Source organism: Eriocheir sinensis, unplaced genomic scaffold, assembly GCF_024679095.1.
Source record: "Eriocheir sinensis breed Jianghai 21 unplaced genomic scaffold, ASM2467909v1 Scaffold871, whole genome shotgun sequence".
Lineage (NCBI taxonomy): Eukaryota > Metazoa > Arthropoda > Malacostraca > Decapoda > Varunidae > Eriocheir > Eriocheir sinensis.
Genome location: NW_026112243.1, coordinates 154,360 through 180,647, shown reverse-complemented (window position 1 = coordinate 180,647; position 26,288 = coordinate 154,360). Strand labels below are relative to the sequence as shown.

At 41.0% G+C, this 26,288-nt stretch overlaps 1 long non-coding RNA gene across 1 annotated transcript; it reads right to left on the bottom strand.

Annotated features, from left to right (window-relative positions):
• Positions 1 to 3,935: 3,935 nt before the first annotated feature.
• Positions 3,936 to 4,946, bottom strand: LOC126994778 (uncharacterized). The gene is made up of 3 exons (XR_007749588.1): positions 4,667 to 4,946; positions 4,502 to 4,573; positions 3,936 to 4,412 (listed from the first exon to the last, which is right to left on the bottom strand). It is a non-coding gene; the product is annotated as an uncharacterized LOC126994778 (long non-coding RNA).
• Positions 4,947 to 26,288: the final 21,342 nt, after the last annotated feature.

Below are 26,288 nucleotides of genomic sequence, written 5' to 3'. Positions count from 1 at the left end.
CTGTTAACACTCAAGTTAAATTGGATGCATCTCAAGAGAAAAACACACATTCACCTTAATAGAGTTTAGACGACATTCAAATGTCATCTAACCTTAGACGATATTCAAATGTTGTCTAACCTTAACTGAGGTGAATATGTGTTTTAGTCTTCCGGAGCTTCCGATTCTGTTTGAAAGTCTTTTTTCAACGGCGTACTTCATTTACTTGAACGGACAAGGTTCTACCTATAAAGTTTCCAAGACTGGAACATTGGTTTCTAACAGTCACGCCACAGAAATCTTTGATACACAAAACGTGGGATACGTAGATGAAATTTTAGTATTAACCATGACTGTTATGAAATAAGAAGAAGAGATAGATAAGGAAGAGAAATATGTAAGGGTAAACAATAAAAAATAATTGACAAAATATTTTTTTTTCAAATCATCCTTAAAGTGTATGTGTTGCAATGTTGCAAGTAAAGAAGAGGCCCAACAACACACACACATACACACACACCACACACAACTTTACACGCACTGTAGTAGAGTCTATTACTCTTTGGAATTCGATAACTTAAAAAGTTTATCTCTTGCACTATCTGTCAACACATCTACAGTTTTCTTAGTTTTACACTGAGAACAGGTGCAGCAGTTAATGCGAGAGTTGCTGCTGCTGCTGCTGCTGCTGCTGGTTAAGGTAGGCACACCTAACCGACGCCACGTGCCCACCATGGTTGACGGGTTCACACCCATGCCGTTGTAGGTGAACATGAGTGTCTTAGCTAGGGCGAGGGCTGCATCGTCATGGGGTTGTTTATCAAGACAGTCTCCGATCTTTGCAGCATCTTCCTAATGTGTTTCATAGTAAATTCAATAGAGACACGTGCCTAATATCTAAATAAAATACAATTTACAATGGTCTAAAATAGGAGGTTTGTAGTAAATTAATTATCCACTAAATTAATTATCACCAAAAAATTATGGAAGTAAGAAACGAACGATAACCGTCACGATCAACATGTCACATAACCGTCAACGATCAACATGTCACCAGGTGAAAATTCATATTAAGAATTGATGCATCTCAAGAAAACACACATTCACCTTAATGGAGTTTAGACGACATTCAAATGTCATCTAACCTTAACCGAAGTGAATGTGTGTTTTAGTCTTCGGAGCTTCCGATTCTGTTCGTTTCTTACTTCCATAAATTTTTTGGTGATAATTAATTTAAGTGGATAAATCAACATGTCACCAGGTGAAAATTCATATTAAGAATTGGATGCGTCTCAAGACAAACACACATTCACCTTAATGGAGTTTAGATGACATTCAAATGTCGTCTAACCCAACCGAGGTGAATGTGTTTAGTGAATGTGTGTTTTAGTCTTCCGAGCTTGATTCTGTTAACACTCAAATTAAGAATTGGATGCATTTCAAGGAAAAACACACATTCACCTTAATGGAGTTTAGATGACATTCAAATGTCGTCTAACCTTAACCGAGGTGAATATGTGTTTTAGTCTTCCGGAGCTTCAGATTTTAACAATACTGTTACATAGTATAATTGCATCACAAGAGAAAAACACCTCAATAAAGTTTAGACAACATTCATTTATATTTACATGTACAAATTATAAATATCTTATTGTCAAAAAGTGGGGTCCATTATTTTACGTCTCCGTGCAAGACATCTTCACTGACTTGTGCATAAATTTCGCAACATGTGGGTGAGGGATACACGAACTAAACAGAACCGGGTCCGAATTTACATGGGGGTGTACACAAGATTGCCAATATTATCTTACCTCGATCGAATTGAATGTGTGTGGATACACGATCTAAACAGAGTCGGGTCCGGATTTACATGGGGGTGTACACAAGAGTGCCAATATCATCTTACCTCGATCGAATTGAATGTGTGTGGATACACGATCTAAACAGAGTCGGGTCCGGATTTACATGGGGGTGTACTGCCAATATCATCTTACCTCGATCGAATTGAATGGATACACGAACTAAACAGAGTTGGGTTCGGATTTACATGGGGGTGTATACAAGAGTGCCAATATCATCTTACCTCGATCGAATTGAATGTGTGTCCTAATCTTCCGGAACTTCCGATTTTGTTTAACCTTGTGTGAGGTGAATGTGTGTATTTGTTTTGCGAAGCTTCCAATTCTAAATCTAGTTCGTACTGAATGTCGTCTAACCTTGTGTGAGGTGAATGTGTGTATTTGTTTTGCGAGGCTTCCAATTCTGAATGTGTGAGGTGAATGTGTGTTTTTGTATTCCGATGCCTCCGATTCTGAATTTAGTTCGTACTGAATGTCGTCGTCTAACCTTATGTGAGGTGATACTGAATGTAGTCTAACCTTGTGTGAGGTGAATGTGTGTCTTTGTCGTCCGAAGCTGCCAATTCTGAATTTAGTTCGTACTAAATGTAGTTTAACCTTGTGTGAGGTGAATGTGTGTTTTTATCTTCCGATGCTTTCGATTCTGAAAATGTCACGATTCTGAATTCAGTTCGTACTAAATGTCGTCTAACCTTGATTGAGGTGAATATGTGTCTTTGTCTTGCGAAGTATTATGTTAACCACAGAGTGGAGTTAGGATCTACATAGAGATGTACACATGAGGTATGCAAACCAGTAACACACTGACTTACAATTCTGACTTTAAAGTTCGTACTGAATGTCGTCTAACCTTGTGTGAGGTGAATGCGTGTCTTTGTCTTCTGAAGCTTCCGATTCTGAATCTAGTTCGTACTGAATGTCGTCTAACCTTGTATGAGGTGAATGTGTGTCTTTGTCTTTCGAAGCTTCAATTCTGAATTTAGTTCGTACTGAATGTTGTCTAACCTTAAATGAGGTGAATGTGTGTTTTTCTCTTCCGATGCTTCCGATTCTGAATTTAGTTCGTACTAAATGTGGTCTAACCTTGATTGAGGTGAATATGTGTCTTTGTCTTGCGAAGCTTCAATTCTGAATTTAGTTCGTACTAAATGTAATCTAACCTTGTGTGAGGTGAATGTGTGTTTTATCTTCCGATGCTTCCGATTCTGAATTTAATTCTTACTAAATGTGGTCTAACCTTGATTGAGGTGAATGTGTCTTTGTCTTGCGAAGCTTCAATTCTTAATTTAGTTCGTACTGAATGTTGTCTAACCTTAAGTGAGGTGAATGTGTGTCTTTGTCTTTCGAAGCTTCCGATTCGTTAACACTCCAATTAAGTAAATTAAATGTCAAAGTGTGTCCGTGACTTGTAGTTGTAGTTCGAATTAACTTTTAGTTCTTGCAGTTGATTTGAAAGATCTCAGTGTGGACACGCTACATGTAATGCATAATTTACAATTGATCTGAATGTCGCTTCAAGACTAAAACACATATTCACCCGGAGCCTTCTTAGAAGGTTAAGAACGTGATAGCGTAAATGTCGTCTATACTCGAATGTGTTTCTGTGCACGATACTGACTTATTTCTACAAACTTTGATGAAGATCTTAAGTCACCATTATTCCTTGCTGTCAGTATTGTCTAGATATAGTTGAAGAAGAATTGAGATGCAGAACAACAGTATACTTTTTTATTAACTAAAAATATCATAATTATATACATGTGTGTGAAACAAATTTAACAGGGACTAGCTAAACTGTGCAAATCTTGAACCCACCTGACAAACTCTGTGCAAATCCTGACCCCAGTTTCTTCTCCGGTTAAACTGTGTGTAGATCCTGCCTGTGACAAACTCTTTGCATATCCTGACCCCAGTTTCTTGCACAAACTATGTGCAAGTTTCTTTTCCGTTTAACTTTGTTCAAACACATTTATTATATAACACTTTAAAAACGTTTCGAAAATATTTAAAATATTGGACCCTACTTTAGCTAAACCCTATTTACATACATGTGTTACTTAACTCAGAATTTCTTGAGAGTAACAAGAGGTTCTCGAGGTTCCCTTGTGACATGTACAAATGGAATGTGACGATATGGTTTGTTTCTTTTCACCGTACGTAATGATACAGGTTTGTTATCTTTGATTAGGTTTAGTGGCTCTTCTATAGGGTTGTTGTCTTTGATTAGGTTTAGTGGTTCTTCTATAGGATTGTTTTCTTTTTTTTAGTGTTTCCTTTTTCTGTATTTTCTGGGCTTCCCTGTTTTTCTTTTTCTGAGTTTTCTGGGCTTTCTATTTCTATAATTTCGATGCTTTTCTGCTCACTCCCCTGTTTGCTTTCTTCTCTCAAGTTCTTCAGCTTTTCTTTGAGCTTCTTCAGATTATTAGAATACATGTTTCTCATGAGCACATCCTGCTCTTGGTGTACCATCGTGTTTTCGTTTTGTTGACATGGAGCGTCAGGAATGTTCAGGTGGGTGCTGGAGTAAAACTGCATGATCTTCATCATGAACAAGTACAACTGACGTCCAACTACCTAGAATGGGAGATTATGATTAGATAAAATGTAAATGCAACTCGTATAGAAGCTATCTCCTCCTACTTATTTTTTTTTTAAATCTTTACCTTAATGTTGTAAACTTCATTTAAGTTGGACACATGAGGCTCTGGGTCAACTAGTTTTGGTATTTTTGCGATCTGAAAATACAAGAAAGAAATTTGAAGATTCGTATAATAATAATAATGTTTCATCTCAATAAAATATAACATTTATCTAGTCTGGACATTTACCTGAGTCTCAGTTGAATATCTTTTGCGTTTTAATCTTCTCTTCTTAGAGTTAGCTTGTTCGTCTGTCTTTAAATCTCGTGTCGGACAAGCACAAATCCGCAAGTGAAACACGTCGCGTCCCAGTACTGTACCATCTGTAACACTAACACAAATACAAATGTACTCAAAGTTACAGGAAATCCTTGGATAACTTTTCCTTGATTCACTCCATGAAATCTTTTATCAGAAATAACATTGGTAATGTAATAGCTATATCCGATCACAAGACGATGAAAGCCAAATCAACGACTGATTGTCTGACGGCGGTGCAGTCTAAGAAGAAAATTAGACGAAGAAAATGTTGCAACTAACACAAATACTACGGCTACGGTCGTACCTCCTAGTCTTGTTAATGAACCTAGAACTGCATATTCTGAACAAGCTATGGATGAATTGTCAACATATTACGCTGTGTTACTCTCCAATGTTGACAGATTCAAGCACAAGCACGTAAGATTGGCTTCTCTCATCAAACTGTTAAGTTACTTGAAAAGAGAATCAACATAACGGACACGCTCAACACCCTGATTCTAACCCCACCTGTAGAAGTGACGATTTCGGAAAACGGAACCATTCAAGAATCTGTGGCAAAACTGTTGACACGACAGAGCGATCGGTTGTACGTTGTTGCAGAAGATGATGATGGTGGTGTAGTAGATATCGATCAGCGTATGCGCGATGTTCTTAACACGCGTCGCAAACTCGAAGAATGTTCGTCGCGTCAACATCTATGCGATATCATGGTGATGGAACAACTCTCTACCCTTTTAGGTGCTATACCATGTTACAGTACATACTTACACAAAGCATTCGCGTGGCATTGTAAAGTTGTCATTCGTAACAGACTCGTCGACATGATGCTTTCAGGAGAATCAGACATCACCGACACAGCTAAAGAAATTTATGCTAGTCTGAATTTCTTTATTAACTTCCAAATTGATTCGAGATTGTTGTTTGACAGAAATGTTAACGATAATACTTTAGAGTCAATGTCGTTCCTGATAGACAGATTGAATCAAAGTGAATACGACCTCTGCTCGCCTGGTGCTAAACATGTTTGTTTCATTGACGTCCATTCAGACGCCAGTAAGTTTCCTTTGATGAACACCAAAGGTCATGCGGACTTGTAAGTAAGTGTGGTCAACGCCCTGGCAGCTTACGTCACCAAAGGTCATGCGGACTTCGAGGTAAGTGTTATGTGCAATCAGCGCTATTGCTTACGTCATTGGTGTCATTATTAACCTTGTCAACAACAATATCCAAATTTGGCATGTGTTAACAACCATCCCTTATTATCAATTGATCGGAAAAATAACAACAAGACTAAAAATCACGCAATGCTTCCTGCCATTTTTAGCATGAGCATAACACTCCTTACGATTTACGTCATCTCAATCAATCGTGCCGAATCCAACAATGTCCAAATTTAGCTTGATTTGGCATACCTTTATTACATGCCAAAATTGGATAACCACGCTTACGTCATTAACAAGTGCGTGATATGCCAAACTACGACTACGTCACAGTATGTATCGATAGGAGGTATTGCTTACGTCACTACATGTGTGCGATTATCACCCTCGTGTTAGAGAATACGTCACAGTATTGATTGTTAGTGCAATTTATACCCTCGTGTTTTGCAGGTGATTATCACCCTTGTGACTACGTCACAGTATTGTTACGTCACTACTATTTTTGCAGGTGATTATCACCTCGTTATTGTTATAGACTACGTCACAGTATTGTTACGTCACTACTACATGTGCAATTATCACCCTCGTGTTTTTACAGGTGATTATCACCCTCGTGTTATTGTTAGACTACGTCACAGTATTGTTACGTCACTACTATTTTTGCAGGTGAATATCACCCTCGTGACTACGTCACAGTATTGTTACAGGTGATTATCACCCTCGTTATTGTTAGAGACTATGTCACAGTATTGTTACGTCACTAATACATGTGCAATTATCACCCTCGTGTTTTTTTACAGGTGATTATCACCCTCGTGTTATTGTTAGACTACGTCACAGTATTGTTACGTCACTACTAGGTTTGCAGGTGAATATCACACTCGTGACTACGTCACAGTATTGTTACAGTGGAGTATCACCATCGTGTTATTGCTAGACTACGTCACAGTATTGTTACGTCACTACTACATGTGCAATTATCACCCTCGTGTTTTTTTACAGGTGATTATCACCCTCGTGTTATTGTTAGACTACGTCAAATCCACTCAACGATTTGATTTGTTTAACAAACATAGCCAAAGATTTATGCAGTAAAATATCGACACCTAATACCACAGGTATGTTACGAGAGTAATCGTACGTGGGAGACACCCAGAAGCGAGAGTGAAATATATCCAGTATACTCTGAACGGCATTGACGATAAAGTTGCGAACGAATACGTGAATTGACTTAACACCTCTAAGAATACTAGTCAGTATATCGTTGTTGGTTTTGTCGTTGTATTCACTGTTATTGTTTTTACCGGCTATAAAATCAACAAAGGGTTTACTTGGATCGTTAGCCAATGACGACGAGGAGCGCATGATCGTGTCCGTTAAAATCAAACACTCTCTTTCGGTAGGTAATGGTGGTGGGGAAGAATGCTGCGATGGTCGCTTCACATCCCAAAGGAACTTCTTGTAAGCGATAACTAAACCTGCGAACCGCAAGGCAGTGCTAGTGTCACCATTGACACGCTTCAATTTGTCGTGACTCATTACTTCTTTCAAGACGTACGCTCTTATCTTATCGTCTGACAAATTTAAGAGTCAGCTTTCTCATACGATGTAGTTTGGAAAGCCTTGTTCATGACACTAACCCCGTTGAGAATCTCTATTAAATTTGGCTTCGTTTTTGGATACGATGCTGTTTTGGAATAGTATTTCTTTTCAAGAGAGGCGGTCCTCAATTGTTTGTAAGCACCGATGACAGTTTGTGCGATGGCCCAGTCCGCCTGTTGACTCAATTCATCAGGTTTCTCAGTTCCGTATAGTCGTTTAGCCTTGTTGTACCCCATTAGATTGAAAGCCATTTTAATTTCAAAACAGAAGACGATCAGGTTAAAAATTTTTTTATCTGTTTCACTTAAAGATGAAGTCTTGTTGTCTTTCGAGATACATCTAAAGAGAATGTTGTTCAACACGAACGACACGAATAACCCGCGTTGCATGAGACTCGAGTTTAAAAAGATTTCAATGGAATCGTTTTTAAGGAATTTGCACAATACATTCGCCGCTACGTGCAAATGGGACTTGATTCCATTCGCGGCCAGTAAATAATCGTATGTGATCGAATGAACACTCTTTTGGTTCATTTCTTTAATCGCTAAAAGTTTGGACGCTATGTAAAGATGTCTTTTATCGTATGAGTCTTTGCTTAACTCGTTCATGATTCCAATGTGCACGTCTGACTTACTGTGTTTGTGGGCTTACACTATGGCACGTAATCTCATGTGCTACTATCACAAGTATGATTGTGTGGTGTGCTCAAAGCCCTTCACCCACCGCGAATTGCAACATGGCAGGACCACATTGATCTTCAGACAACACCATCCTTCGTCATCAGGGAATTCGCACTGTTGGACGATGACATGAACATCATGGATTCACACGTCATCAATAACAAAGCAGCTGCATTCAAAGAAGAGGTTTCACCTGGTGTCTTCAAGTTCATCGATAACAGGTATGATCCAGTCGTTATCAGTGAAAATGTCGATGAGGATGGGTACCCTTGTACAGTCCGGTTGAAGACGATGACGTAGTCAACGAGGAGGAGGAGGAGGAGGATGACGATGACGACGACGAGGACGATAACGAAGAGGAAGAGGATGACGATAACGAAGAGGAAGAGGAGGAACAGGATGACGAAGAAGACGACAACAACAACGAGGAGGAGGAGGAGGAGGAGGAGGATAATGAGGTGGACATTCCAGTCTACGCACCTGGTGAAGAGGAGGAGGAGGAGGAGGATGTTCCAGAGGAGGAGTCGGTTCCAGATCCAGTTCCAGAGGAGGAGATGGTTCCAGTTCCAGAGGAGGAGTCGGTTCCAGTTCCAGAGGAGGAGTCGGTTCCAGTGAAGGAGGAGGAGTCGATTCCAATCGGTAATGAGCTTGTTCCCTTCGTTGAAGAGGAGACGACTGAAAATCAGCTATGGCGTGTTAAGACGAGTGTCCTCATCACCCGCAAATTGGTTGCAGTTCCTGGTAATAAGAAGGCGAATACCAAGCGTCATAATGAGGATACTGACGACTTGCCTGTGCTTGTTTTGACGTTGCTGCTGCTGATTGTAAATACATTGTTCTTCCGCAAAATCACGAGGGTGTTAATTGCACATATAATAGTGACGTAACAATATTGTGACGTAGTCTCTAGATTCTGCAAAAATAGTAGTGATGTAACAATACTGTGACGTAGTCTAGTAATATCATGAGGGTGATAATCACCTGCAAAATCACGAGGGTGTTAATTGCACATATAGTAATGAAGTATACTGTGACGTAGTCTCTAAATTATCTGCAAAAATAGTAGTGATGTAACAATACTGTGACATAGTCTAGTAATAACACGAGGGTGATAATCACCTGCAAAAAACACGAGGGTGTTAATTGCACATATAGTAGTGACATAATAACACTGTGACGTAGTCTAATAATAACACGAGGGTGATAATCACCTGCAAGAAACACGAGGGTGTTAATTACACATATAGTAGTGACGTAACAATATTGTGACGTAGTCACAATATTGAGGCGAGCGTCCCGCTCGCCTCAGAATCGGGCTACTGGCCAGTCTAAAACACACATTCACTCTTTCGCTCTCAACCCAGCATTCAGCGTCCCGCTCGCCTCAGAATCGGGCTACTGGAGAGTCTAAAACACACATTCACCCTTCCGCTCTCAACCCAGCATTCAGCGTCCCGCTCGCCTCAGAATCGGGCTACTGGAGAGTCTAAAACACACATTCACCCTTCCGCTCTAAACACAGCATTCAGCGTCCCGCTCGCCTCAGAATCGGGCTACTGGCGAGTCTAACACACACATTCACCCTTCCGCTCTCAACCCAGCATTCAGCGTCCCGCTCGCCTCAGAATCGGGCTACTGGCGAGTCTAAAACACACATTCACCCTTCCGCTCTCAACCCAGCATTCAGCGTCCCGCTCGCCTCAGAATCGGGCTACTGGCGAGTCTAAAACACATTCACCCTTCCGCTCTCAACCCAGCATTCAGCGTCCCGCTCGCCTCAGAATCGGGCTACTGGCGAGTCTAAAACACACATTCACCCTTCCGCTCTCAACCCAGTATTCAGCGTCCCGCTCGCCTCAGAATCGGGCTACTGGCGAGTCTAAAACACACATTCACCCTTCCGCTCTCAACCCAGCATTCAGCGTCCCGCTCGCCTCAGAATCGGGCTAGTGGCGAGTCTAAAACACACATTCACCCTTCCGCTCTCAACCCAGCATTCAGCGTCCCGCTCTCGTACATTCTCAACTATAAGAGAAAAAAATTGCTTAGTGTGAATGTAGTGTTTGTTTTCATGATGTGAATGTATATTTTCAGTCTTAACGGGCACCAATTCTACTCGCTTGTGCCGTCCATCTCTTCACTGACGTTGCGCGAATTGGTGACGAGTCTCCTTCTCCTCCCTCTTATTGACACATGCTAAATTACAGGGGTGTTAAAGACACACAGGAAGTAACGCGCAAATTGGTGACGTAGTCTCCTTCTCCTCCCTCTTATTGACACGTGCTAAATTACAAGGGTGGTAACAGGAAGCAACGCACCAACGCGCGAATTGGTGACGTAGTCTTCTTCTCTCCTTTTATTAAAACATGCTAAATCACAAGGGTGGTAAAGACACACAGGAAACAACGCGCGAATTGGTGACGTAGTCTCCTTCCGACACCCGCTTATTGACACATCCAAAATAACAAGGTTGTAAAATACACACAGGAAGTAACGCGCGAATTGGTGAGGAAGCAACGCGCGATTTTAAAGACACACATTAAGCAACGTGCGAATTGGTGACGTAGTCTCCTCCTCCTCCTCTTATTGACACATGCTAAATAACAGGGTTGTTAAAGACACACAGGAAGTAACGCGCGAATTGGTGACGTAGTCTCCTTCTCCTCCCTCTTATTGAGACATGCTAAATTACAAGGGTGTTAAAGACACAGGAAGCAACACGCGAATTTGTGGGTGGTAAAGATATACAGGAAGCAACGCGCGAATTGGTGACGTTAGTCTCCTCCTATCAATCAGTATCTCTTATTAACACATGCTAAATCACAACGCGAATTGGTGACGTTAGTCTCCTCCTATCAATCAGTATCTCTTATTAACACATGCTAAATCACAAGGGTGGTAAAGACATACAGGAAACAACGCGCGAATTGGTGACGTAGTCTCCTTCTCCTCCCTCTTATTGACACATGCTAAATTACAGGGGTGTTAAAGACACACAGGAAGTAACGCGCGAATTGGTGACGTAGTCTCCTTCTCCTCCCTCTTATTGACACATGCTAAATTACAAGGGTGTTAGGTTTATTAAAGACACACAGTCAGTAACGCGAGAATTGGTGACGTAGTAGTCTCCTTATCATAACTCTTATTGACAAATGCTAAATTACAAGGGTGTTAAATCGCCACATTCTATATTAAATTAATTTAAATACACAGGAAGCAAAACGCTAATTGGTTACGTATCCTACCTCTTATCTACACATGCTAAATTACAGGGTGTTAAACAAATAACGCGCGAATTGGTGTTGTCTCTCCTATCAATCACAGGGGTGTTACCTCCATGAGTTAGATCAGTTGAAGGAACACATCACCACTCTTTTCTGTCCGAGAATCTTAGACTTGTTGGACGATAGAGGCGGAGAGAAATACACCAGTGCCGATGCCATTCACGTGTTGAGTAGAGTGATGCGGTTCGTCCACGACAAGTACAGAGGTGATGGTCGATTACCTAGTATTCGAAACTTACTCATAGGCGTCAATATTAACATCCTTGAAAATGCCATAGCCTTTGAGAAGAAGAGCAATAAGAAAGGAGAAGGACATAACAAAAATCAAACCATTGAATCTCAGCGTCGATAATTAATCAAAGCTTTAAAATCTATCGTTGAACACAAAACGATGAACATGCCCATCCGAGACGAACAAGCAGATGATATCGTCTATCTTCCCAATTCCGTTGATGTCTCTAAGTTACCAATAAGTCACGACAACCTGCTAATGTTGACTCGCTATCTCCATTCTATTTTATCACTTGAAAAAATGTCGTTTTTCACAACGGGTATGTTCCAGAGCGCTTATTACTTCATGATGCATTGTCTCTCTCCCACTGGTGGGGTGGCTAATCTGCCCCCGCAGGCAGCTGACTCGTTAAAAAATCGATGGTGGAATTACACCAAGAAAAAAGAGGTAGGAGGATTCGGAGACGAAGAACACCAGCGGCGGCGACGCCGGCATGATGACTCTTCAACTTCCGAAGAGGAGGAGGAGGAGGAGGAGAATGACGACGATGATGATGCTAATAGGTGAATGTGTGTCTTTGTCTTCCGAAGCTTCCGATTCTGAATCTAGTTCGTACTGAATGTCGTCTAACCTTGTGTGAGGTGAATGTGTGTCTTTGTCTTCTGAAGCTTCCGATTCTGAATCTAGTTCGTACTGAATGTCATCTAACCTTGTGTGAGTTGAATGTGTGTCTTTATCTTCTGAAGCTTCCGATTCTGAATTTAGTTCGTTCGTACTGAATGTCGTCTAACCTTGTGTGAGTTGAATGTGTGTCTTTGTCTTCCGAAGCTTCCAATTCTGAATCTAGTTCGTACTGAATGTCGTCTAACCTTATGTGAGGTGAATGTGTGTCTTAGTCTTCCGAAGCTTCCAATTCTGAATCTAGTTCGTACTGAATGTCGTCTAACCTTGTGTGAGGTGAATGTGTGTCTTTGTCTTCCGAAGCTTCCAATTCTGAATCTAGTTCGTACTGAATGTCGTCTAACCTTGTGTGAGGTGAATGCGTGTCTTTGTCTTCCGAAGCTTCCGATTCTGAATCTAGTTCGTACTGAATGTCGTCTAACCTTGTGTGAGGTGAATGCGTGTCTTTGTCTTTCGAAGCTTGATTCTGAATCTAGTTCGTACTGAATGTCTTCTAACCTTGTGTGAGGTGAATGTGTGTCTTTATCTTCCGAAGCTTACTATTCTGAATCTAGTTCGTACTGAATGTCTTCTAACCTTGTGTGAGGTGAACATGTGTTTGAAAATGCCCGATTCTTAAAATTAAGAGATGCAGGGGTGGAGGGTAAGCGGGGTGTAAGGGCTATGGGGGTTTTTGACGACGACCTCCCCAGCGTTACCAGTGACGGTCCTAAGTCACCTTAGTAGCGCATCTAGCGTGTAGCGAAGTGCCTTGAGCACACCTGTGAACATATAGGGTGACGAGCGCGACCGATTCTGCCTCCCGAATGGTCCAAATCGTCGACCGTCGTGACCGAAACCCATCCGTTAAAATAGTTCAGTTATCCCTACGCTCCAAATCGGGAGGAGGAAGCGTCGCATTCTGACTTTCAGTGGTAACTCACGATATCGGCGCGCTCGCGTCACGCATTTCATCCCTAACAGGTGCAGAATCGGGCGGTCCGGTCGCCCGGTTTGAGCCGTAAGTGGACTTTGAGGGGGAACACCTCATCGGGTCACTCCCGGCCAGTTAGCCGAGAGTTTCTCGGCTCGGGTGTTGGGCGGTGGGGTTCAACACGGTGGGGGGTGAGCTGCTAGCGAGCTGCAGTGGCTCACAGGGTCTCGGCTGACTTTACTCGTTGCTGGCAACGGTGAATTGACAAGTAGCGAAACGCGGTAGCAAACTTCGCTAGATCAGAATCGGACGGAGACCTCGAGATATTTGACGATAACTGATTTCAGAATCGGAAGCTTCGCAAGACAAAGACATACATGCAACTCAATCAAGGTTAGACTACATTACACTGTTACATAATACAAACTATATAATGACTTTGTAGTTGATGTAGTTGATGATAATTTGATACAGATCCAGATGTAATAACGTAACTGAGAATAAACTCTATCGAGATGAATGTGTCTTTGACTTTTCTTATTGTCTTTCTCTGCGTTCGGCTTCCCATGGGTGTATTAAATTTGTCAAATCAAATCTTCCAATTGGAGTGTTAACAGAATCGGAAGCTCCGGAAGACTAAAACACACATTCACTTCGATCCCTTAAGGCGAATGTGTGTTTTTCAGTTATGATGCATCCAATTCTTAATTGAAGTGTAAACAGAATTTGAAGCTCCGGAAGACTAAAACACACATTCACTTCGATCCCTTAAGGCGAATGTGTGTTTTTGAGTTATGATGCATCCAATTCTTAATTGGAGTGTTAACAGAATCTGAAGCTCCGGAAGACTAAAACACACATTCACTTTGATCCCTTAAGGCGAATGTGTGTTTTTGAGTTATGATGCATCCAATTCTTAATTGGAGTGTGAACAGAATCTGAAGCTTCGGAAGACTAAAACACACATTCACTTTGATCCCTTAAGGCGAATGTGTGTTTTTGAGTTATGATGCATCCAATTCTTAATTGGAGTGTGAACAGAATCTGAAGCTTCGGAAGACTAAATTTGTTTCTGAGAAAATGATTTCAGAGTGTCTCCGCAATACGGTACCTCTCATTCATCTCCGGAACATGCATATTGACATTGCCAAACACCACCATCAACAAGGTGGTGGCGGCGGCGGCGGCTTAGAAAATCTTAACGTGTTGAGCGTTGTCAACCCTGAGCTGATCGACAAGGCAATTCTGAGTCGAGTTTCTGACCAGTGAATATGATGAGACTGGGTCTTTCACGACAAGTAAGTTCACCAACGGGCAACGTTTAGCTTCACACCGGTACAAGCATGGACCTCAGCGATTACCAAACGGATGATGGGTGTGTGACTGTGGTGACAGACTATACCGGCCGAGAAGAAGTGTTAGAATTGGATTCAATCAACACGTGTTATGATGAACTGATACATGCATTAAAGTATGGTGTTTTCGACAGTGTGGTTTCCGATGAAGGTTGTGAAAGATCAATAAGATTATATGATAATGATTTAGTCATGAAAAACTAGTGGTGATTCTATTCACGTTGTATCCAACAATAAAGGTATCGAGAACACTATTAAGAACTCTAGATAAGCATCTCTCAATGATCAAAACCAATGTACTAACATTATCCATTCAGTATAAGTCACTCTCACATCCGCTTACTCTCACGTCAACGACAATTACAATGCCCGTCTTATCCTCATGAACATGCAACATGTGCAACGGACCTCCTCCTCTTCCTCCTCATCTGATGAAGGAACGGTGACGACGACAGGGTCACCACCGCCTTTTCGAAAAAAAGCCAATGAATATTCTCTGAGATACCACATGGGTCTGGGAAGAGGTTACGTTATCTATGACGACGAATTCACAGAATGTAAAAACCAATCTTATCTTGTCACTCTCAAGTATTGTTTGAATGTACTGAAAGATAATCTTCCGTATAATATTCTGTTGACCGATTGGACATCGATTGTGTTTGCTTCTAAGATGGAAAAACAACAACAAGTAGACAAAAATAAATCGCCTTATTCCTACTTGCATGTGTTCACCGAAAAAGAAAGAGAGAGCAAGAATGTCTCCAATGTCGTGCCGTACCACAACCCGGTCGTCTCATGAAATGGTTCCTCATGCGAGCCCATCATCTACGATTGTCATGTACCAACACCAGCGTTGCCTGTCTGTCCAAGTTCATGAGTGCACGCTACAGGCAGCTTAACAACCATCGTTATTCTAATAATCTGTTAAGTTTTGTAAAAATGGTGATTTCAAACACATCGTTTATTTGCGTCTAGAACAAACGATTTTTTCTTATCGACGGTAATTTTATGTTGGGTGGCAGATTAGAAAATATCAATCTTAAATCAGACATGTATGTCAGTGTAAGATTCAAACTGAAAACAGATCGTCCTCGAATCGATGTTCGATCTAACACAAAATCGGCTTTCTTGAGTATGTGCATTGAAGGCACCGCTGAGACACGTGGACTCATGATGGCTGAACACATTTCGAGATTGGTGAACTTCTCTTCCAATGATATAAAATCACTATGGTATCCAACCTGATCATCTAACTTCAGAATGGGGTTGGGGTCCCGGATCTACATAGGGGTAATGTACATTAGGTAATAGTGAGTCCAGATCTACATAGGGATGATGTGTACATTAAATTGTATCTTTAGAGATGTACTGAAAGATAATCTTCCGTATAATATTCTGTTGACCGATTGGACATCGATTGTGTTTGCTTCTAAGATGGAAAACAACAACAAGTAGACAAAAGAAATCGCCTTATTCCTACTTGCATGTGTTCACTGAAAAGAAAGAGAGAGCAAGAATGTTCCAATGTCGTGCCGTACCTGGCTAACCCGGTCGTCTCTATGAAATGGTTCCTCATGCGAGCCCATCATCTACGATTGTCATGTACCAACACCAGCGTTGCCTGTCTGTCCAAGTTCATGAGTGCACGCTTCCACAGGCAGCTTAACAACCATTGTTCTTCCAATAATCTGTTAAGTGTTTTTAAAATGGTGAATTCCCAAACATCGTGGAGAAGCGTCGATAACAACAGATTTTTCTTATCGACGGTAATTTTCGTTGGGTGGCAGATTAGAAAATATCAATCTTAAATCAGACATGTATGTCAGGTGTAAGATTCAAACTGAAAACAGATCGTCCTCGAATCGATGTTCGATCCTAACACAAAATCGGCTTTCTTGAGTATGTGCATTGAAGGCACCGCTGAGACACGTGGACTCATGATGGCTGAACACATTTCGAGATTGGTGAACTACTCTTCCAATGATATAAATCTATGGTATCAACCTGATCATTAACTTCAGAATGGGTGGGGTCCGGATCTACATAGGGTAATGTACATTAGGTAGGTCCAGATCTACATAGGGGAATGTACATTAGGTATCTTTAGAGTGGGGTTCGGATCTACACAGAGAAATTTATATTAGGTATGTTGACAATAAAATTTTAAAAAAGAATAACTTAAAACAAAATGTGACTACTTTACTTTCTCATCCTGAAGGCACACCAATAAAATAGATGAAAGATTAAATCCATATTTCTTTATTTTCTTTTTACAGTTAATGAATGTGACGAGTGACGTACAAATGGTTCATTACGATAATATGTTTGCTGATCAAAGTTTCGTTCTTAATTCTAGCAAAGTAAGTTCCTTTTGACTCTCCAGCGACGACGACAGTGGAAGACAATGATGAGTTATTGTCCAAACTATTGGCTGGGGATATAACTGAATTTATTCCAACAGTGCTGACGTTCAAGTCAGTGTATCCACCTGAAAAGTGAAGATCGTGTTTGGTTCTGTTGTAAATCTTGACCATGCACAATTCTTGAGGTAGAGTGTCAGCATATACGGGTGTCACAGGCACAAAGTTGAATACAACATCTGATTTATTATCTTCGACTTCAGCATCTGTTGACATGATGTCTATTTCACCAAATGTAGAATCAAATACATAATTGACGACAACTGGTGCCTTAGCATTGAAGGAGACGGACACGGAACCCTGATGGGTGAAGTATCAATGTGTGCTTTCTTGATGTATGTCTGCCTCGTTGCCATGCCGGACACCAACATGACCGCAACAACAATTACTAGCAATGCGAGTACCAACATAGTTACAGTATTCATATTCATAAAATCCATGATTGGTTATATTTCTCAGATGTTCAGCGCGTGATTTTAACATGAACCGTTCACAGTTTCAGACGATGTAACTGACGGACGTCTTTAAATTTTGTCGTATGACGTCAACTGAAAATACGACAAATTTGTATACGATTGTTTATTTAAATCACTTAGGTAAGATTTACTGATAAGTATTAAATCTGTGGGATCACCACCTAGTGGATTGACAGTGTCAAGGGTTGCAGTTATATCCTTTGTGGCCACGGAAACGGGTTGACTATCGGAAGCTACTAGCGGTTCTGATTTCAATGAACCTTTCAATTTACTTTTAACAGCGCTCATTTCTTCGGCATATTTTTCGATAGTGTTGACAAAACTATCTTTGAATGATTTGTAATATTTTAGGTCTTTAAAACTATCACTACTATATCTCTCATCTTGTTTCAATATTAGATTCAACGGAACTGGAAAGGAGGGTAGAAACGAATCGTCCATTACGTTGGGACGGACACGCACAGCGTTGCGTAAGGCCCACACTCCCAAAGAACATATTGTGTCTCTGTCTCTCGAAGCCAGACGTTCCTCTTCTTCATTGTTGTTGTTCGGTCTAGTGGAATATACAATTTTGGAAGATACAGTCCAAGTCTGTAACAGACGCATTATATCTTTATCTTCGATAGGGTGATCATTCAACTGTATGCTGTATAACCGACAGTCCCAGAACCTCACTAGCGTAACGCATCGCGTTGTCTGAGAGGTGATGACTGTATAGATTGTAACTTACAACGCACCAAATATCGCTGTGTCTTGTCTCTTTGACGGTTTGACATGACTGCTGACCACTTCGGATTTCAATTCTAACTTTCGGAACAACGTGTGTAATACAAAGGGAAGTATTTCAATTTCTGGAAATCTACATTTTTTTGGGGGGGGCAATTACATCGATGTTAAATACGACCAACAGGTGATTCCATCTTCGGTGTGGAGGTACGTATGAATGAGCACCGAACACGCTTGCGCTTCCCGCCGCTCTTGCGATCGGAGGGATACAAGCTTGGCGATTCAGGAAATCAATGTAACGGGCTTCCACTAGACTTTGCATGTACCTGTTGGATGCATCATCATCATAATGCGGCGGTGGCGGGTATTGGATTGGACTGGATGATACATTTTTGGTCGCCGTCGCGTGGCTTTGGCAGTCGCAACAATAACAGCAGTCTTCTTCTTTTTCCTTTTGTTCATTCTTAGTTTGACCACACGCACCATAATAACGATTCTCCAACTTGAGAATTGAATTCAATTTGATTAGCTGATTGTATTTCAAAGTATCAAGCTGTAAATATTTCATTACCTCTTCTTTTGAAAATTGGCGTCGGTCATTGACTAAAGTCGTGATGACATCCAATGCCTCATTATTGTACATCATTATCATCTGCTGCTTTGGCTGCGAATAAGATTAATAAACGCTTGAAGTGTTTGACACAGTCTGCAAAAGGTCTTAGTTGATTTGAAGTATCTTTGCGAATGATGTTAAGGTAACGTCCTACTCTTTCCGATGAAGATAAACTAGGCCACTGCTCTTCATCTACTTGCATTGCAAAATGATCTTCTATGATCTTTGAATTGCGAAGTAAAGGATCAGTGTCTTGAAACCATTTTGATGTATCCAACAGTTCAGGAGAATGTATACTATACGGTATTTCTCCCATGGAGATTATACTGTTTAAACTCTTTTCTTTAGACATCTTAAAAATGACGGAACCTAAATTTAAATTCCACCACATGACTACTTGAGACATGCCACTTATAATATCAGGAAACTCATGATGTGGTTGTGGTAACGTTAATTCCTCATCATCATCGTCGTCGTCGTCATCATCGTCATTGTTGTTATTGTTGTTATTATTAAGATTGGTGTTGTCGTGGTTATTACCAATTACTCGCTGAGACACTCGCGACCACAACCGATAGGCTACCATCCTATTGGCATCAGCAGTTACCCCTGCACCATCAACTGTAGCTTTGACTGTTTTTTTAGCATTGTTATGATTGTACGGCCCCTGATACCCGACCTCTTCGATGACGAATATTTGTTTCTTGCCAGCCACATAAGCCAATTTAGCATCAGATGAAGAACAATCACCCTTTCCAACCTGCGCTTCTGCACCCATGTCGGTGTAGGAATCCCACCAAGTATGTTTGGCGATGTTGACAACAGATGATTTTAAGTTGTTTCCTAAACCAACTAAAACAACGACAGTTTTTGGAGTCATGTTTAACCCAATAGATGTTATGGTTTGGACCAGGTGATGAGCCATTTCTCCGTCGCCAGTGCACATATTGTTGATGAAACCCATGAAGTTCATCATGGATCTCAGAAAATACAGACTGTGAAGTCTAGGTAGCCCTGTTTTTTGATCAACTACTTCTCTGTAACATTTTTGAACTGCTTTAGCAACATGTTTATCTACTTTACTTTTGTTGTTAAGATTTTTGGAGAGATCGAGTGCAAGAGCGTAGAAGATCTCCAGCGAGACGGCGTTCTCGTCGTCCACACAGTAACACACAGGTGCCATTAAGGCCGACGTTACTACGTCAACTTGTTGTCGCTTCTTCGGTGGTGGACCAATCCTGTCTTCTTCCTCCTCGTTAACACACATTGACCAGAAATTCTGTTCGTTGATATCATTGGAAGAGTAGTTCACCAATCTCGAAATGTGTTCAGCCATCATGAGTCCACGACTCCACGTGTCTCAGCGGTGCCTTCGATGCACATACTCAGGAAAGCCGATTTTGTGTTAGGATCGAACATCGATTCGAGGACGATCTGTTTTTCAGTTGTTAATTTACCTGCCTCCTTAAAATTATATTTTTCTGTCAGCACTAGAAATCATATTTTTAGTTTCATTAATAAAAGTTTTATCATTTCTTCGAATGTGTTCCATTGTGACATATTTCCATCCAATAGGGTACTTCCTGTGTTAGGTAAGAACGGAATAAATGAAGTTTTATTTGGATGTAATTGTGATAACGGGATACAAGGATAATATAAAAGGAAGGAATATTGGGTATATATACAAAAAATTAGATCAATGATTTTATTATTCTATAAAATAGGGATGGGGGTTCACTTTGTACACTCTTGATGAGTTTCATCCAAGGTGGAAAGTAGTAAATGCCCATTTTACGTGTATTAGGTATCTTCATCTTAATAAATCTAAAACCTAAAAATTCGGTGGTTATATTTGTACTCATGTTTTCTAACAGAAAACATGTCCACCTAAGCAAGGTAAACTGGAAGCTCATCATCAAACTCACTCTTTCTCTCTCTTATCTAATAACATAGTTGTACATTGCTTAAACCTAAGACAAATGAAGGACCTTTTGATATATGTCAAAAATAGACTTGGTCCTTTTGATTATAATTTGTACATATTGAAATGTCTTTGGCAGACTTAGGTTATTGATATACATAAATACAAAGGTCCTTTTGATTATAATTTGTACATATTGAAATGCCTTTGGCAGACTTAGGTTATTGATATACATGGATAATTTGTACATATTGAAATGTCTTTGGCAGACATAGGTTATTGATGTACATGGATGCAAAATATATGATATTGGGTTTACAAGAATTTTTTTATTAACATATCAATCTCAGACACTTGCTCATTGTGCTGCTGCTGCTGCTGTTGTATGTAAGGTTCAGTAGGGTAAGGTGGTGCGAATGAGGGTGGGGGTGGTTCAGTAGCAATCAGCATCACCGGTGGGGACGTCGTTGATGACGCAGCAGCAGTAGTGGTGGCAGTAGGGAAGTGGTGGGAGTGTGTCATGTTGATGTTGTTGTCATTTGTGTTCGGTGAATCTACAATAAAGTTTTGCGCCACTGCTGTGTTCGGTGAACCGAATATTAATTCTTGCGCTGCCGCTAATGGGTCGATGTTAGGTTTAGTATTATATGTCGATGAGGGTGGAACAACAGACGCTGCTATGGGTGAGAGTGAATGATGAGAGAAAAGTCGTTGGTCTTCTTCCTCCATCACTTCATCATTTCTGAATGAGATAGTTTTTGGAGTATGATTCTCGACTGGCATAGGTGTGTTCAATTCACAATCGTAAGCGTCGTAAACGGGTGATGACTGTCTGGGTATGATGCCAATTGGAGTACCCGGTCCCGGTGTGTTGAAACAAACAGAATATATTTCATTCTGCTGTAATGATGATCTTTTGAAGAAATGTGGTTGTGGTGGTGTTTCAATAGTTTCAAAATCATTGTGTTGGCTGTTTATTAACTGTAGATTTTTAACAGCTTGTTCTTGCTCTTTTCGTTGTTCATTTTGGCGTTCTTCTTCATCTTGTCTCTTTTGCTGCTCTCGTCTCTTTTGTTGCTCTAGTTCATCTCGTCTCTTTTGTTGCTCTCTTCATCTTTCTTTTTTTGCTCTAGTACATCTAGTCTCTTTTGTTGCTCTAGTTCATCTTGTTTCTTTTGTTGCTCTAGTTCATCTTGTTTCTTTTGTTGCTCTAACTCTCGTCTCTTTTGTTGCTCTAGTTCATCTCGTTTCTTTTGTTGCTCTAGTTCATCTCGTTTCTTTTGTTGCTCTAGTTCATCTCGTTTCTTTTGTTGCTCTAGTTCATCTCGTTTCTTTTGTTGCTCTAGTTCATCTCGTTTCTTTTGTTGCTCTAGTTCATCTCGTTTCTTTTGTTGCTCTAGTTCATCTCGTTTCTTTTGTTGCTCTAGTTCATCTCGTTTATTTTGTTGCTCTAGTTCATCTAACTTTTTTTTTTGTTGCTCTAGTTCATCTCGTTTCTTTTGTTGCTCTAGTTCCTCTAACTTTTTTTGTTGTTGTGCTTGTTCCTCTAACTTTTGACGCTCTTGTTCCTCTAACTTTTGACGCTCTTGTTCCTTTAATTTTTGACGCTCTAACTCTTGTATCTTTTGTCTCTCTTGTTGTGCTTGTTCCTCTAACTTTTGACGCTCTAACTCTTGTCTCTTTTGTCTCTCTTGTTGTGCTTGTTCCTCTAACTTTTGTTGCTCTTGTTCCTCTAACTTTTGTCGCTCTAACTTTTGTCTTTTTTGTCTCTCTTGTTGTGCTTGGCTCTTGTGTCGATGATGATCGCTCTCGTAGCTTTCGCTCTCGTTGCTCTCGCTTTTGTGACTTGGGTCGCTCTCGTTGCTCTCGCTCTTGTGACTTGGGTCGCTCTCGTTGCTCTCGCTCTTGTGACTTGGGTCGCTCTCGTTGCTCTCGCTCTTGTGACTTGGGTCGCTCTCGTTGCTCTCGCTCTTGTGACTTGGGTCGCTCTCGTTGCTCTCGCTCTTGTGACTTGGTCGCTCTCGTTGCTCTCGCTCTTGTGACTTGGGTCGCTCTCTCGTTGCTCTCTCTTGTGACTTGGGTCTCGTTGCTCTCGCTCTTGTGACTTGGGTCGCTTTCGTTGCTCTCGCTCTTGTGACTTGGGTCGCTTTCGTTGCTCTCGCTCTTGTGACTTGGGTCGCTTTCGTTGCTCTCGCTCTTGTGACTTGGGTCGCTCTCGTTGCTCTCGCTCTTGTGACTTGGGTCGCTTTCGTTGCTCTCGCTCTTGTGACTTGGGTCGCTTTCGTTGCTCTCGCTCTTGTGACTTGGGTCGCTCTCGTTGCTCTCGCTCTTGTGACTTGGGTCGCTCTCGTTGCTCTCGCTTTTGTGACTTGGGTCGCTCTCGTTGCTCTTGTGACTTGGGTCGCTTTCGTTGCTCTTGCTCTTGTGACTTGGGTCGCTCTCGTTGCTCTCGCTCTTGTGACTTGGGTCGCTCTCGTTGCTCTCGCTTTTGTGACTTGGGTCGCTTTCGTTGCTCTCGCTTTTGTGACTTGGGTCGCTCTCGTTGCTCTCGCTTTTGTGACTTGGGTCGCTTTCGTTGCTCTCGCTCTTGTGACTGCTGAACTGGGATGCACACGCTCCTTTTTTTCACCAGAATCTCTGGACGTCGTCACTGCTGTACTGGGATGTGCACACCGCTCCTTTTTAACACTAGAACCTCTGTGAGTTGAGCGGTGACGACTTACACTCAAATCTTTTTTGATCCTCTTACTCTTTGATGAAGAAGAATCGCTGCAACTTCGTTTTTCGGAATTGGATCTTTCTATGAATTTACGCCATGAAATTTTGGGTTTGATCAATTCACGCAGATCTGAATCTTGAATCCTTCTGATAGGCAGATCATCATCATCTGAAGAATTGTAACTCCTGTCATGCTGTGATTGGGATTCGATCGTTCCGATTACTATGTCTTCATCAAAGACATCATCATCATCATTCAGTACACACAGAATGGGTTTTTCGGGACGTGTGACAACTTTAATCACTGTAGGAACATCCTTGTTTTTATCATCATTATCATCACTAGTGTTATCATGAACATCAGCGGGTGTTTTCTTCTTTTTTCTGCGTTCAGATTTGACAACGTTTTTTGGAATGCTGTTGATAGTCATTTGGCTTGCATCGACTCCGTAGAGGTGTTTGTTGACATCTAATTCAAAGATGGGTGGAAGCTCACGAGAAGGCGACAAAAATCCGAGACGGTAGAGGCCCCATTCTAAGCACCGTTCTGCGGCATCGTCCTTGTTCAGCAAGAAGAACTCTTGCAGAAACTCACTCCTATCGAGACCGATTTCGCGCACGAACACATACATTTGTTCGTAGCAGATGTAGGGAAGTGCAGGTTCATGGTGTGATGTCACCATGTTACTGATGCACAGGTGAATATAAATGAATCGGGAGAGCAAATAGGTGATGTCGATACCCATGAGAACGAAGTCGTCTAGATGTAGTTTATGGTTTCCATTTCTGATCATTTGGTTGAGATGATGCAACTTGATCTTGTAATCGTTGTGGGTGAAGTGACTGTTGAGAAACGTAAAGACGTTGTTCCAAAACTATCCTGTCATTTCTTGTAATAAAGAGAAAGTAAGGGGGATTTCTTTGTTGAGATCTTTTAACGCTGTTTCGTGCTTGCCCAATATGTTTTTCTTGTTGTTGCTACTCACTACCTCATGTGATGGTTGAGTCGCTTCAGCGCACTTGTTTTTCACAGCAATGCGTAGTAAACATGAGGGAACCACTACTATTATGTTGTTCATGATGGTGTTCAGGACAAACATTTCAAAAGGTGTAGCATTGGTAAACAGGTTGGACTGGGTTTTACCACTGTCATCCAGCGCCTTGGTGATTATACCACCGGTCATGGTTTTCGAGTCGACATCAATGATATCTTTATCAAACTGATGATTGATGAAGAGCTGATCCACTGACATGATGGAACCATACAGGTGATTCGCAAGGGGAGTAGATGTTACCGACACCCATGAACGATATTGGGCTATGATCGCGTGCCGTAGCGCGTTCAACTGGGCGTCTGTGTTCTCATACATTTTGGTGAAGTTGGGATAGGTGTTACTCTTTCGGTCACCCTTTTTGGTAAATGTGTTTGATCCGTGAGTATCTTCGAATTGCTTGCGAAGCGTTTCACCTAAGGCTGTTGCTCCATCTTTAGATATCAAATTTTTGGCAGGTACTGTGATCACCATAGGGGAGGACCGAATTTCTGACATCGAAAATTTGGAGCGTTTTCTAGAAGTGGTCTGTACTGGAATTGATATTTCCACTACTTCGATCTTTCTTTGGGGTGGTTTTGAATCATTGACGGGCATGTCCAGATTGTACGAGTGTAACAACGCTTCATGTAACACTTTGGAGAATAATTGTTGTTGTTGGTTTTTCCCTCTTACTGTCTGACATGGCTTTTTCAGGAGCATGGAGGAAGACTCGCTTATCATGGACATGTATTTCATGAAATTGATGATGGAACAAAAAACTTCTTGAATGACAACATTGACTCCTTTCTGCATAGCCGCATGGATAGTCTCTTGATTTAGGTTCCAATTTTCAGTACAGGCATGTTGGATGAAGAGCGATCGTAATTTAGGATTGGGGACGTCCATGTTTCGGGTCAGCCACTCCTTGGCGCGGATAACACTCAATGACATTTGACATTTGCTGCAGGTGTTCGATCTTTCGATGTCTGCCATTTGGCGTTTGTTCTTTACGTTGTCTGGGATGTCGTGCAGTTGACAAAATTGTAAACCGATATTAATAGACTTCAGAGTTTCAAAGGTCATCTCACAAATCGTCTGATTAAACCGGTGAACTGGGATGAAATCTTCGCGTATGAACGTATTCAGGATCAGATTTCGAAAATCACAATTTTGCAAATCAAAACTTTTAAGTAAGTTATTCACATTATGACAGAAGTTCATGATACTATCACCTTGGTTGACAGTTGCGGACTTGCATTTTTGCCATTCTATATTCAGTGCTGATTTCATGGATGTTTTAAGACCTTCTTTGGAACCTGCATCGACTGAAATGAAAAAAAAAAAAATGGTTAAGAAAATTAAAATCTTAAAAAAAATCAACAAGCTAAATAAAAAAAAAAATCATATCAATAACAAAAAAAAATGTTAAAAACTTACGCATGTCTGTGCAATTCAGCAATGTGTAGTAGCATTCTCCCATGGAGTAGAGGCGATCATTGGGTGTATCAGCGTATGCCTTGTTATGGATAGCCTTTGTCAACAATTTCTTCATCTCTGCATTTTTTTTCTCTTTGCAAATCGGTGTGACATTCAACAGATATTTGAACAGGGCTCTGTCACATATGGGTTTTTTTTTAAAAACAAAAATTTTTGGCACTTGATAATAAGATTTGCTGCTGGTATTCCTCCAGTTGTTTTTCGAGTATGTTTCGCAGAGGTTTCTTCTTCGGTTTTT